The 15801-nt window shown below is 40.2% G+C and overlaps 1 long non-coding RNA gene across 3 annotated transcripts in view; it reads right to left on the reverse strand.

The window, feature by feature from the left end:
• Window positions 1–6238: 6238 nt before the first annotated feature.
• Window positions 6239–15801, reverse strand: part of LOC121014713 (uncharacterized) — a 53091-nt gene continuing 43528 nt past the window's right edge. For all 3 annotated transcript variants that reach the window (XR_005783386.1, XR_005783384.1, XR_005783385.1), the window contains one exon: window positions 6239–6426. This is a non-coding gene — a long non-coding RNA (uncharacterized LOC121014713). The remainder of the gene's footprint in view (window positions 6427–15801) is intronic.

The raw sequence follows: 15801 nt of genomic DNA on the forward strand, positions 1-15801 counted from the left end.
TCCATAAATAATTGATAGATGAATGACCATCATTTAAAAAAGACAGCATGGCTCCCAGGCAGGGTTAATTTCACCATGATATGATTAAATGTATCGATATGTCTAAATAAAGAATGTATAAATCATTAAAGGAGCGGGTCAGTTAGGAAACATAGAATAAGGTGAGTCACTGAGGTAAGTGCTAGAATGCCTATCCAAGCATATCCAGAGATGAAGGAGAGTAAGCTAATGGACTTCAGATATTGTGGTCCCATTAGTAAGAACATCCCTTTTATGAAATGGATACATTCAACTCTTTTAGCCGGATGCTATTAACTCCCCATTTTCTAGCTTCATACTCATGTAGCAATTTTGTAATTATCATTTGACTTCCCACGTCAGTCTGTCCACTAGGAGAAGGACATGTCGTTTCCGAGAATTTCAGATCTCTGTGACGGTGATTTCTCATCGTGAATTCATGAATTGCTTTCAGGTCATGGTGTGATCTGATTGTGAACTGAGTTAGACGGGGTCCCATCCCCTCTTTTCTCAGTGGACATTTCAACTCCCCTTTCTTCACTTCTCAGGATTTGGTGGCCAACACTTCTAGAAACGAGGTCCTGGAGGCCCGCAACACGAAGTGAAAGCAGTTACAATCGGGGCAGGGGTCATGCCCTGTAACTGTCAATTCTTTCCAGCCCTCAGGGGACTCCTGGCTAGTTCAAGATTTCTTTGTCAAGGAACCACAGCAAATCAACAGGCAGTTTTTGTAACATTTTGTTCTCTGGCACATGGAGAGAGATGTCATAAAATTTACTGACCAACCTGAGTGATTTCTAAGTCGCACGGACCAAAAGAACACAAAAGTGAAAGATTTTTTAAAAACAATTTTTTTTCAAAGTGACCATGTGAAAGTCACTGGATCTGATACTCCAGAACAATGTTTTAGATTCATTTAAAATCACAGAAAATGAGACTTCATATCAAAATAAAATAGATGGTCTTCCCTTGTTGCTGAAATAAAAAAAAAGAAGCAGAAAATTCTACGAACCCTGATTCCCATCATCACTATGCATAATAAACGATAGTTTGACAAGCAAAATACAGTTTATTAGGTTTCTGTATATTTCAGGGAAAGCCCAGTGGTTTAAATTTCAATTTTTGTAAAATAAATGAAATTAGCAGCATCAGTTTAGTAAAAGGACGAATGCAAGTCACCCACGTAAAAATTGTACAATTCACACAGAAACCTCATAGAAATATATGCATTACACCTCATGTACACTCTTCAGCAGCATGTAAAAATGTCAGCAATTAATGCTCTGTTTCACCCAGAAAGGTACAACTCCTCATTTAGATCTTTGTCCTTTAAAACCAAAAAGGACATGAGATAATTGGAAACCGTCTTGGAACCATGCTACTTACGAATTTGTCTGTGAGTGGCTGTTGGTCTATGGCCTTGTTTCTGTTCTTATATCAGAGAAGGGGGTCCAGTTAAATTAATGCAAAGTACAAGCATGTTTAGCATCAGACTACACTTTTCATTTCTCCAATGACTTGAGCAAAAACATGAGTTTCCTTTAATTAAAGCGCGCACAGGGAATGCTAATGAAAATTTTGCTAAGGTTCCAACACCTTTTGAAAACAAACCTAATCACACACCGAAGAGAATACAGGAAAGAGAGAGAGAAGAAAGAAAAAAAGAAGAAGTAAAATTAAAACCAAAAGAAAAGCTAAACTAACTTTCATCAATCCCTTGACATTTGGCACCCTGAAAATTATAGCTTAGCATTTCAAGAGGAGGAGAAAATGGGATGAAGATATTTCACTTGCTAATGAAAACAGATTCCTGCATTACAAGAATCTGAAAAGGCAAATAAAATGTATCAGCAGTTAATCATTAGGTGACATAGAAGCTCATTCTTTAATGTAAGAGGTGGAAAACACAAGATTGCCAACTCTTACCGTTCGTGTTCCACATTTATTAAGTTGTTGTGTTTTTTAACCTCCTGATTCTCAGGCTTCCTTAGGTGAAACCCGAGACCACAGCTCCTTTTGTTAGCGGGCTGGAACCGTTCTCTGACAAATACATCTGCACCCACCTGCCAACTTTGTTGGCCTGAATGTAGAATAAGTGACCCCCATGGAAGACTTGGAGGATGTTAATGTTAGAAGGGGCTACATTATAAAAAAAAATAGGAGACCAGAGAGAGCACTCAGAGGGTGCCCATTGGCCTCCAGCTGGGGTGAAATTTCAGATCCAGTGTTTCCTCCATTCCTCATGATGGATCACAGAAATGATACTGGGTCAAGGTCAAGATCCCTGGATTTTAGATCGGCCTTTGCTGTTCACCACATGTGTGATTTGAGGCAAATCTAGGTGGCTTTGGTGGGCCAATTTCCAAACCTTTAAAACGGGATGAACGTGAGGTCTCTAGGTTCACTTCCACGTCTATATTAATCTTACCCTGTAGTAATTCTCCAGCTGAAAACAATCATCTATTCCCTCTTTTGTTTATCTCTCTTTTAATGAAAGTAAAATTGGATATGTATAATAAAAGAAGCTAATGGTTTTATTGTTCATCAATGACTCATTCTCTTTGGATGGCCCTTGCCACACCTTGAAGAAGATTTCATTTTCAGACTATGCATCTGAATCTGATTAGACCTTGGGACACCACCCTCGGGAAGTCCTCTCTAGGAGGTCTACTTGGAATGCTTAGTTCTGGGCTGAGGTAGGGACCCTGGACTCAAGCCTCAAGTTCATACTTGAAGTTCACTTAGACTTGAAATGCCAGGGAAACCCTTGAATGTCACCATTCTCTACAGGTGATTTAGGACTTCTTATCTAAGGTCACCTTTCCCTAAAATGAAATCTCCACACATGCCTGTGCTGCGGCCAGTGAACAAGCTTTCAAAGAAAGGTACATGGGGCTGCCTGGGTGGCTCAGTCAGTTAAGCATCCGACTTCAGCTCAGGTCATGATCTCACAGTTCATGGGTTTGAGGCCCACGTCGGGCTCTGTGCTGACAGCTCAGAGCTTGGAGCCTGCTTCGTATTCCATGTCTCTCTCTCCCTGCCCTTCCCCCAAATCATGCTCTATCTCTCAAAAATAAATTAACATTAAAAAATTTTTTCAAATAGAAGTACATGTTCTTAGTCTTCCTGAATGGGGTCTCCAAAGGGACTAAAAATGCCCCATTGAAGTCATATGATTTTTGTCTTCTCTGACTAATTTCATTTAGCATAATACCCTCCAGTTCCATCCACATAGTTGCAAATGGCAAGATTTCATTCTTTCTGATTGCCGAGTAATATATATGGCAAGATTGCATTCTTTTTGATTGCTGAGTAATATATATATATATACCACACCTGAGGACTTTAAGAGACAAAACAGACGAACAAAAAGGAAGGGAAACAAAAATAATATAAAAACAGGGAGGGGGACAAAGCATAAGAGACTCCTAAATATGGAGAAAAAACAGATTTACTGGAGGGGGTGTGGGAGGGGGGATGGGCTAAATGGGTCAGGGGCATTAAGGAATCTACTCCTGAAATCATTGTTGCACTATATGCTAACTAATTTGGATGTAAATTTAAAACAATAAAATTTAAAAAAAAAAAGAATTAAAGATGGGGGAAAACTTTTAAAAAAAATGCCCCATTGGAAGGAAAAGGAAGAGACACATGGTGTCTTTATCATATAGCTCAAAAGAGTAATTGTCAAACAAGAAATATTATCAAATGGTTTCTATTATGAGCTGAATTGTCTCCCCCAACCAGGTTCATGTGTTGAAATGCTAACCACAGAATATGACCACAGAATATGACCGTCTTTGGAGATAAGATCTTTAAAGAGGTAATTAAGTTAAATGAGGTCACTAGAGCAGATCCTAATCCAATCTGACTGGCGGTGTCCTTATAAGAAGAGGAAGTTTGGATCCAATTACAGAGGGAAAGATCAGGTGAAGACACAGGGAGAAGATGGCCACCTTCAAGCCCAGGAAAGAGATCTCAGGTTAAAACCCACCCTGCTAACACCTTGATCTCAGACTTTAAGACTGCAGGACTGCAAAAAAAGTAACTTCTGGGGCACCTGGGTGGCTTCGTCAGTTGAGCGTCTGACTTCAGCTCAGGTCGTGATCTCAGGGTTCACGGGTTCAAGCCCCACGTTGGGCTCTGTGCTGACAACTCAGAGTCTGGAGCCTACTTCAGATTCCATGTCTCCGTCTCCCTCTCTGCCCCTCCCCCACTCATGCTCATTCTATTTCTCTCAAAAATAAATAAACATTAAAAAAAATTTTTAATTAATTTCTGTGTCTAAGCCACCTAAGCTATGGCAACCCTAACAAACAAATATAGTTTCCCCTTTTGTCTTATTATTAGTCCTCTTTGTTAAAAAATGACACATATTCAGTGGACCAGAAGTTCCGCGAGGGCGCACCCTATCTGCTTTATTCACTACCAAATCCATGGTGCCCACCGTAGTGCCCAATATGCAGCAGATGCCCAAAAAGTATTTGTTGACTGATTACAGACAAATTTAAAATGACAAGCAAGTATTAATAAAAAATACAAATAATAGGGAATCCATTAATTGAAAACCATTATTTTCACAGCGTATCATTTCTCTCCACCATCAAGTATTTCTCAAAAATATGCTCTGCATCTCTTGGAGATAGCGACTGAAACTTAATTTTTAACTACTTCTTAATTACTACTTTCTAACTACTACTCATTTTTAACTACCGTTGGGTATTTAAATTGCTTCCATTTTTGTCACAAATACCATGAAGGATATCCTCGTAAACATATGATTGTGTCCTGTCTCCTCAAAATAGATTTCTAGAAGTGAAGTGCTTAAATCAGGTGTATACACACCATTAAGGCTTTAACATACATGTCAAGTTTTTATTACATAGGGTTTTACCAGTTTATACTCCCCTATCAGTGTGTTGGGTTTCTAGCTTCCAATAATGATTATAATTTGAATATTAACTGGGCATTTACTATGTGTCAGATGACGCACTAAGCACTTTATAAGCATGATTTTACATAAATCTCCCAAACCCCCTTGGAGGTGGTTACTAATATTATCTGCATCTTACAGATGAGGAGAATAGTCTTAGAGAACATAAATGACATGCCCAAGTTCCCTGTGCTAGTAAGAGGAAGAGCCTAGAAGCATAAACCAGTCTGTCTGATTCTAGTAACTCCCCGGTACCCTTTGCCAACACAGGGTATTGTTGTTTCTTTTCTCTTTGCAAACCTGATAGATAAACATAGAGGGCTGTCATTTGAATTTCAGGCTTATGAATTCATTTGAGCCCATTTCTCCATGTTTCTTGGTCATTTGCTTAACATTGCCATGTTCTTCCCGAGTGAATTGTCTCTGTTCCTCGCTTGCTCTGCTACTGAGAGCAACACCATGATAATTAAGCCTGGGAGCTGCCATGAACTCGCCGGTACTCATGCAGACACCCCCCCCCCCCCCCCGAAACCTCATCTGGCACAGATCTGGAACAGGTACTTCAGCTTATAGGCATTGCGGTCAAATTTTCGGGATGGTGTCCTCATCTCGGGAGCCACACGCGTTTGGAGATAACCCACCAGGCCGCTGCTTTTATGAAGCCCTTTTCCTCTGCAACGTTGTCAAGTATTGCAACGGAACGGTGTCCTGATTCTTTTCGTACTGCATCGCTCTTGACCGGTCCCGACGCCTTTCCCTCCAATTGTGGAAAGAAAGAAAAAAGGAGGGAGAAAAGGCACAACCACCACTTCCTCGGGCTCACCTGTAGCTTCGTGTGATCGCCGCAGCAGGCAGCCCAGCCCTGAGCCCAGGGCACCCAGCAAGGACTCATCCACGGGGCTGGCGGTGGTGACAGGGAGGAGACAGAGGAGGATTGTTTTTATCCTGTGAACCAGTGTTCGCCGAGCAGAAACATTTACCTTGGAGATAGGTTCAGTGTGTGGGATGGATAATTATATGTCAAGGAGCTTAATTTAGGACAAGAGAAGGCACTAACGCAGAGTAGTCGCGCAAAGCTCCCCTGGGGCCCTGGGCTGTTGGGTCCCAGCGCTCCTTGCCGTGGGGCCGAGTCAAGGTTCAGTTCGTTAAGTGGAGATCACGTCTGCAAACCCACTCCTCGATGACACGGCAGCTTGAGTCTGGAGAGGAAGAGGTGCCAATATTCTCAGTTCCAAATTTAGAGTTAGGAGAGAGGGGCAACCCTTTAGCTCCCCCCCCCCCCGACAATTGCTTCGTGTGTTTGTTTTTGCCAATGTAAAGAGAAGGAGAAGACTTCTCTCCCCGAGCCCCAGTTCTCTGGCCTCCCCGGTGGATGCGTGCATTAAGACGTGTTGATCCTTTAATAATTAAGAGCAGTCTCTGGATTGTTGACCTCCTGCCTTATGCAGCTTATCAGCAGTCGCAGTCAGCAGCGTCTGTGGGAAAACCAAGCCGAAGGGAGGGAAACTGTTTAGGCAGCGGCATTATGCTGACGGTGACAGTTCCCTGGGCATGGCTCCTTCACCTGCTGAGGAGCTGCCATTCACGACAGCCAGGTGGCCGATAAAGCCCATGCCTGGGAGTTACTCTGTGCCCACGTCCCCCCCCCCCCCCCCCCCCCCGCCCCAGGGGTGGCCGGAGGAGTTGTGTCCTGCTTAGGACCTTCAGTTTAGATCATTCTGTTGCCACTATCAAATCATTCAAGTATCAGAGGTGACGCTGCTTTAAAGTCAGACTCCAAAGACGGTGTTATTAACATGCAGCTGGGAGCCAAAGAATGCGTCGTTAGTCTCTTTGAAAGGCCTTATAACACAAAGGAGCCAATTAGGGTGACCTTAAAGTAGTCAGAGAAAGCGGTTCCCACTCATCATTAGTGCCTCCAAGAGCGAACTTGCAAAAGAACCCGGCTGGCAGAAAGGCAGCGACTTCTCTTCCTGCCTTCGGCCTTGCGGGAAGGCGAGGGAAGGAACCGACTTCACCACACCCCAGCAAGACGCCCCGATGCTTCTGCACCTCTCAGCCAGGGCTCCGGGAGCCACACAGCTGCCCACGCACGCAAAGAAGGATCAGCTAAAGCCCTGCTCAGCCCCGCTCTTCTGTTGACCTGGATAAAGCCAGATAACTGTTTCATCTTCCCTGCCATCCCTAAGGGGATAAAGGGGGGCTGCTCAGTGCCAGCTGAAGGCCTCATCTTTTCTTGGGGTCTGCGACACAGGTGGACAGGGACACTACCCTCTTTTTTTTTTTTTCTCCAGACGCCAGATATGGCATAATTAGGATTCTAAAAAAAGATTAATCTAATAAATGGATCCCAAAGGCCGACTCACTCACATGCCTCCCCAAAGAAAGGGTTACTAGAGCCCAGACTGATACCAGTTTTACCCAGCAAACACTTTGTTGGAAAACATTACTTTTGATCTTTAAAATTTTTTTTTTCAACGTTTATTTATTTTTGGGACAGAGAGAGACAGAGCATGAACGGGGGAGGGGCAGAGAGAGAGGGAGACACAGAATCGGAAACAGGCTCCAGGCTCTGAGCCATCAGCCCAGAGCCCGACGCGGGGCTCGAACTCACGGACCGCGAGATCGTGACCTGGCTGAAGTCGGACGCCTAACCGACTGCGCCACCCAGGCGCCCCTACTTTTGATCTTTAAAAAAATGTCTGTTTCTTTTAAGTGAGAAAGAGAGAGCATGAGCGGGGGAGGGGCAGAGAGAGGAGAGAGAGAATTCTAAGCAGGCTCCTCACTGCCAGTGCAGGACCTACGAAGAGGCCTGATTTCATGAAGCATGAGATCGTGACCTGAGCCCAAATCAAGCATCGGACCCTCAACCCACGGAGCCACCCAGGCGCCCCAACATTACTTTTAAAACCACAGCCAGGGTTGTAGGTCATTTCACAAGCAAAAAAATACTTGATATTTTAAAACAAAAGAAAACAGTTCTTCCGTCAGAAGAGAGAAGTACTACAGGTTCGGATACATTGTTCTATAATGACCTGGAAATTATAAATCTAGTTGAGTTTAACGAGGATACTCTTTATCCAGAATTACATCAAGTATGAATACTGCGACTAAATTCTAATTACCAGGAAAAGCTAATGACTCACCAAACAAATAAAGCTCATCGAAATCATTAGTAAAACTTGCTGATCAATCACTCAAATCCTATTTGGCCATCCAGAAACCCAAGAGTGTGAAGAGGCGGGGGTGGGGGATGGGACATGAAACAAAAGGATACTTCTGAGAATCCCAAAGAGTGACAGAAGGATGACAACGTCCATGGATATCTGCAAAAATGAAATTAGAGATGCCATCGGCCGCTAACATGCTAGTTTCTAAAACACCATGAACAAGGCCAGCCACTTCCTGATGGTTCTTCAAGGTGTTTCTAGCAAAGTTTATCTATTTATAGCTTCTGATTGCCACTACCCCCATTCAAGTGGCTAAGGCAGGGAAATATGACCTCAAATAGTTTTGCACTATTTCCTTTCCTCGGAGGAAATGGGTTTCAGTCTTCAAAATCAGCTCCTCGGCTAGACTTTCCTATTGACCCTTCCACAGTCAACTTGAGATGCCCCCCTGCCCCCAGAGGGAGGTGTCTCCAGGCAGGATGCACTGACTTGCACTTCTCAGCACTTGAACTTAACCCCCTCTTTGGTGGTTGTTTATTTTAAAAGTGAAACGCTCTGAAAAGAGCACCTATGATACAGACATTCAAAAGGAGTAAACACTGAGAAGCGAGGCACAAAGGAGGAGCAAGAGAAGCAGAAAACGCTGGAATAAAGATAGGAGAAAACAGTAGCTATATATGAAAATTCACCATGAGTGAAGAAAGCATCTGGACAGCTGCCAGACCCGAACAGGTAAAGAGACTTACTGAAAAAGAAAAAAAAAAAAAAAAATTAATCAGCAGGGAGATGCCAGAAATGGAAAGCTCAGAAGTTCATTAAGGAAGCTTACTTTTATCTTTTTTCTAGAGATAACGAATATATATTTTTAAACATACGAATATACCCCACTGGGGTGGGCATCAGAGGCGTCGTGGGCAGTCAGAAATATCACCGTGGCCCAAGGGTACTGAAGCCAGCCCCACTGCAGTATCCGTGCAGTCCACACGGGGGAGCCAGAGCTCCCATCCCTGTTCAGGTGTAACAAGGAGCCTCCCTGTTCGGGAGAGGCCCAACAGGAATCCGAGCTGTTAACTCCAGCTTAGTAGTCATATGGTAGTGCTCCCTTTCTCCTTCCAGAGAATGGTCAGAACTGCCAATTAAAACCAGATTTAAGTAAGATCCGGAGACTTCTTTACACTATATGAAAGTGTCCACATTTCAATAAAAAAAAAAAAAAAAACCACCCATCATACCAAGAACCAAGATCACAAACCAAGTGCAAAGCGACAATCAAAGATAGCCACCACCAAGTGACAGAGACGTTGGAATTATTTAACAAATATTTTGAAGCAACCATGATAAAAATGCTTCAAGAAGCGACAATGAAAACACCGAAATGAAAAAACAAAAGTCTAACGAGAAAAATAGAAAGTCTCAGAAAAGAATTAGAAGACAATAAAGAAGAGCCAAATGGAAATTTTAGAACTGAAATTTATACAATAATTAAATAGTAAGCCCAGTGGATGGACTCAACAACAGAACAGAGAGGACAGAGGAAAGAATTAGTGAACTGAAAGACGGAACAGTAGAAATTATCCAATCTAAACAACAGAGAAAAAAAATGAAGAGAGACTCAGACCTGTAGGGCTATAAGAAATATCCAAGATTTGGGGCGCCTGGGTGGCTCAGTCAGTTAAGTGACTGACTTCGGCTCAGGTCATGATCTCATGGTCCATGAGTGCAAGCCCCACATCGGGCTCTGTATTGACGGCTCAGAGCCTGAAGCCTGCTTCGGATTCTGTGTTTCCCTCTCTCTCTGACCCTCCCCCATTCATGCTCTGTCTCTCTCTGTCTCAAAACTAAATAAACGTTTAAAAAAATTTAAAGAAATATCCAAGATTCATATCACTGAATCTCAGAAGGAAATGAGAAAGTTTGGGCTAAAAATGTCCTTGCAGAAATAATGGCTGAAAACTTCCCAAATCTGCCAGGAAACATAAAGCTACAAATTCAAGAAGCTGAGCCAACCTCAAAAGAGATAAACTTAAAGAAATTCGTGCCAAGACATTTCATAATTACACTTCCAAAAACTAAGGCAAAGAAAAATCTTGCAAAGAGCCAAAGAAAAATAGCATATTCTTTGCCTATAAAGAAAAAAACCTACTTGAACGACAGCAAGTTTCTTATCAGACCCCATGGAACTCTGAAGGAAGTGACACAATTTTCAGGTAGTGGGAGAAGAGATTGACAACCTCAAATCTAACACCCAGCAAAAATATCCCTGAAGCATGAAGAGGAGATCAAGACATTCTCAGATTAAAGAAAACAAAAAGAATTTGCCACTAGCTGAACTACCCTCGAAGGATGGAGAGAAAAAAAATTCTCTAAATAAGAAAGAAATGATAAAAGAAGGAAATCTGGAACATCAGTAAAGAAAAAAGGAACAAAGTAAGCAAACATATAACGTAATGCAATGTTTTTCTTATCTCCTTGAGTTTCCAAATTGTTTTATGATTTTAGCAAAAATCATAACACTGTCTGATATGGTTCTAAATGTTTGTAGAAAAACATTTAAGACATTTATAGTCTATGCTCATTGTTTACAGATTCTATATTTGCCAATTCATCAGCTCATTAAAATGTATTTGTAACTCTCAAATTAATACTCGTGCCATTTTTACAAGTGCAGACTGGCAAAAAATTTGAGTCACTGACATACATGTTCTATGATGAGGCCAAATAAGGTGACATCCTGTCCTCTTAATTCTCATACTGTAAACAAATGCTCTTTGTCTACCTAGTGTGACATATTTTTTTGTGCTTTTTATTTATCAATTTGCTGTTTAAAATCGCCTCCAAGTGTAATGCTGAAGTTTTGTCTCACGTTCTAAAGTGCAGGAAGGTTGTGATGTGCTTTATGGAGAAAATACATGTGTTGGATAAGCTTCATTTAGGCATAAATTATAGTGCTGTCAGCCATGAGTTCAATGTTGCTGAATCAACAATATATATTAAATAAGGTATCTTTAAACAGAAACATGCATAAAACAGGTTATGTATTGATGAAAATGAAACCTGAGGCTCAAAGGAATTTAACTCTGTATTTCCCTTGGGAGCAGTAATTTAGTATTTGCTAATTCAGTGTTCACAGAGACCTTATAGAATGTAACTACCGTGATTAATGAAAATGAACCGTACATTTTAAGCAAGGTAAGGTGAAGGAATGTAAAGAGAGGTGGAGTTTTCTGTACTTCACTTGGACTGGTGAGACAATGACACCTCATTATTAAATGCAATACTTAAAGAAACAAGCAAACACATGACCTAAGGGGATATACTCAAAAACACTAAACAGAAAAATCAAAATGAAAAAATTTTCAAGTAACCCACATAGGGAAAAATTGAGAAATCAAAAACAGAGAGCAAATGAAAAACAAAAAAATAAAATAGTGGTAATAATCCCCAACATAGAAATCGCTATATTAAATGTAAATGGTCTTTTAAAAGCAATTAAAAGACAGAGATTGGCAGAGTGAATTAACATTTGCCGGCTATATGAAACTCACTTCAAATATAACAGTATAGGTAAGTTGAAAGTAAAAGGATGGAAAAAATATGTCACATACACATTAATATCAAAGTAGATTTAACAACAAAAAAAATTACCAAAGACAGAGAGGAACATTATATAATGATAAAAGGGTCGTTCCACCAAAAGGACACAGTGATCCTAAATATGCATGCATCAAACAACAAAGCTGCAAAATGTGAAGCAAAAACGGACAAATCTGAATGGAGAAAGATAAATTCAATTTATAGTCAGAAATGTCAACACCTCACTCTCAACAATCATTAGAACAACTACACAGAAAATCAGCAAGGATATTGGAGAACTTAACAACACCATCAACCAACAGGATCTAATAGACATTTATAGAACATTCCATTCAACACAGCCAAATGTACATTCTTTTCAAGCGCCTATGAAAGATATGAAAATAGACCAAATTCTGGGTCATAAAACAAGCCTCAAAAAACTTAAAAGAATTGAAGTTTTGTAGTGTTTTCTCCAACCACAATGAAGTTAAACTAAAAATCAATAGCAGAAAGATAATAGAAAAATCTCTAACACTTCAAAACTGAGCAATGCATTTCTAAGTAATCTATGGGTCAAAAAGAAAGTTTCAAGGTACATTTAAAAATACATTGCACTAGGGGCGCCTGGGTGGCGCAGTCGGTTGAGCGTCCGACTTCAGCCAGGTCACGATCTCGCGGTCCGTGAGTTCGAGCCCCACGTCAGGCTCTGGGCTGATGGCTCGGAGCCTGGAGCCTGTTTCCGATTCTGTGTCTCCCTCTCTCTCTGCCCCTCCCCCGTTCATGCTCTGTCTCTCTCTGTCCCAAAAATAAATAAATAAAAAACGTTGAAAAAAAAATACATTGCACTAAATAAAAATGAAAATGCAATGTATCAAAATTTGTAGGACATAGCTAAAGCAATGTGAAGGGGAAAGCTTAGGGGTGCCTGGGTGGCTCAGTCAGTTAAGTGGACGGCTCTTGTTTCGGCTCAGGTCAACATCTCATGGTTTGTGTGTTCAAGCCCCAGGTTGGGCTATGCACTGACAGTGCAGAGCCTGCTTGGGATTCTCTCTCTGCCCCTCCCTTGTTCTCTCTCTCTCTCTCTCTTTCTCTCTCTGAAAATATAAATAAACTAAAAATGTGAAGGAAGAAATCTATAGTACTAAACACAGAGATCAGAAAAAAAGAAGTCTCAAATTAATGATCTAAGCTTCCAACTCAAAAACATAGACAAAGAAAAGCAAAATAAATAAAATAGATTTATAAAATAAATATATTTATATATATATATTTATATATATTTTATAAAATAAAAAGCAAAATAAATCCAAAACAAGCAGAAGGAAAAGAATATAAGGATAGCAGAAATCAATGAATTGAAAACAGAGAGAGAAAGAGAGAGGGGAGTAAAACAAAAACCCATTGAAAAATATCGACAAACTTTTAGCAAAACTGAAAAAAAAAAAGACACAAAATACCAATATATGTAGGAATGGAACATGGAACATCACTACAGAGCCTGTGGACAGCAAAGTAGCAGCAGGTGGATGCCATCAACTCTACCCACATACATCTGATAGCTTAGATGACCTGAATCCCTTCCTTGAAAAACACAAACTATCAGAACTCATCCAACAAGATATAGATCATTTGGACAGCCCTCTAACAATGAAAGAAATTGAATTCGCAATTTTAAATCTCCAAAAAGGAAATTCCCAGGCCTAGGCACCTCACTGAAATATTCTACCAAACTTTTATTTTTTTTTTTTCCACCTTTTTTTTGGGGGGGGGGGGGGACAGAGAGAGACAGAGCATGAACGGGGGAGGGGCAGAGAGAGAGGGAGACACAGAATCGGAAACAGGCTCCAGGCTCTGAGCCATCAGCCCAGAGCCTGACACGGGGCTCGAACTCACGGACCGCGAGATCGTGACCTGGCTGAAGCCGGACGCTTAACCGACTGCGCCACCCAGGTGCCCCTCTACCAAACTTTTAAAGAAGAATTAACACCAATTGTACACAATCTCTTTCAGATAATAGAAAAGGGGAGAACACTTCCCAATTGATTTATGAAGGTAGTAGTACCTTACTGCCATAATCAAAGACAGTACGAATAAAGATACAGAATACAGTACATTAATATAGATGCAAAATATTAGTAAATAGTAATATATAAAAAGAATTAGACACCAGAAACAAGTGGGGCTTATTCTAGAAAGGTAGGGCTGGTTCAACATTTTAAAATAAGTCTATTAGCAGGCTAAAGAAAAAGTTACATGATTATATCAACTGGTGAAAAAGACATTGATAAAATTTAAGACACGTTCATAGTAAAAGCCCTCAGAAAACTAGGAATAGAGGGAAACTTCTTCTACTTGATAAAGTGCACCTAAAAATAATCCAGAGCTAGCCTGTACTTAATGGTAAAAGACTGACTGTTTTCCTAAAATTGGGAAAAAGGGAAGGATATTCAGTCTCACGAGTCTTACTCAACATAATGCTGGAAGTTCTAACCAGGGTATTCAGACAAGAAAAATGAAGGAAAAAAAAAAAAAGATTACAGACAAGAAAGGAAGAAATAAAACTGCCCATATTTGCAGACGACATGATTTTTACATATAAATGTCAAAAAAAATCTACAAGAGACTCCCAGAGCTAATCAGGATACAAGATAAACACATAGAAATTCATTTTAAAAAACCAACAAATCTAATTTATAGAAAAAGAGATCAGACTTACGGTTTAGCAGAGGCAGCAAGTGGCAAGAGGGGAAATCAGAGGAAGGTGATGAAAAAGTACAAACGGCCAGTTATAAGATGAGTAAGCAGTAAGTATGTAATTACAACATGAAGACTACAGCTAACACTGCTGTAGGATATATAAGAAAGTTATTAAGAAGGTATATCGTACGAGTTCTCATCCCAAGAAGAAATGTTTTCCTTTTTTCTTTCTTTCTTTTTTTTTATTGCATCTATAGGAGAAGAGGGACATTAGCAGAACCTATTATGTAGTCATTTCACAACGTATGTAAATTGAACCATCATGCCACACACCTTCACCTTAAAACAGTGATGTATCTCAATTATTTCTCAATAGAGGTGGGAAAACATCAGGTGTATTTGTACATACCAGCAATGAACACATAGATACCCAATACAAAAATGCGATATCGTTTACAACCTCTCAAAAAATTCAACATTGAGTGTAAATCGAACGAAACATGTGTAGGACTTGTACGATAACAACTACATAACACTGATGAAAGAAATCAGAGATCTTCCGTGTTCATGAATTGAAAGGCTCAACAGAGTAAAGGTGTCAATTCTCCCCAAATTGACGTAATATAATTTCTATCCAAATCCCAGCAAGATTTTTTTGCAAACATTACACAAGATTATACAGAAAGCTATCTGTAAAGGCAAAGGAACTAGAATAGCTAACATCATTTTGAAAAAGAAGAAGAAAGTAAGAGGGATCCATCTCCCTGATTTCAGGACATACTGTACAGATACTGTATTCAAAACAGGATGGTGCTGGTGAAGGAATATATACATAGATCAATGTAACGGAGTAGCGAACCCAGAAATAGACCCACACAAATATGCCCAACTGATTTCTGACAAAGGTGCAAAAGCGATTCAATGAAGAAAAGATAGCCTTTTAAACCAGTGGTGCTGGGGCAATTGGACATCCACAGGCAAAAAAATAAACTTCAATCTGTCTCACACTTGACCGAAAAATTAACTAAAAGTGTACCCCAAAATTAAAAGTAAAATATAGTACTGTGAAATTTTTAGAAAAAAAAGTAGGAAAAAATCTTCAGGACCTAGGCAAAGATTTCTTAGATGTGACACCAAAAGCATAACCCACAAGGTAAAAATTGATAAATGAGCCTTCATAAAATTTAAAAACTTCTGCTCGATGAAAGACTCTGCTAAGAAAATAAAAAGACAAGCTACAGACCAGGAAAAAAAAAATATTTGCGAATAACATGTGACAAGGGACTAATATCTAGACTATATTAAGTACTCTCAAAACTCAACAGTTAAAAAAAATTAAAAATCCAATTAAATCATGAGCGAAAGACATAAAGAGACACTTCACCAAAGAAGATATAAAAATGGCAA

Source organism: Herpailurus yagouaroundi, unplaced genomic scaffold, assembly GCF_014898765.1.
Source record: "Herpailurus yagouaroundi ecotype Mexico unplaced genomic scaffold, PumYag 203, whole genome shotgun sequence".
Lineage (NCBI taxonomy): Eukaryota > Metazoa > Chordata > Mammalia > Carnivora > Felidae > Herpailurus > Herpailurus yagouaroundi.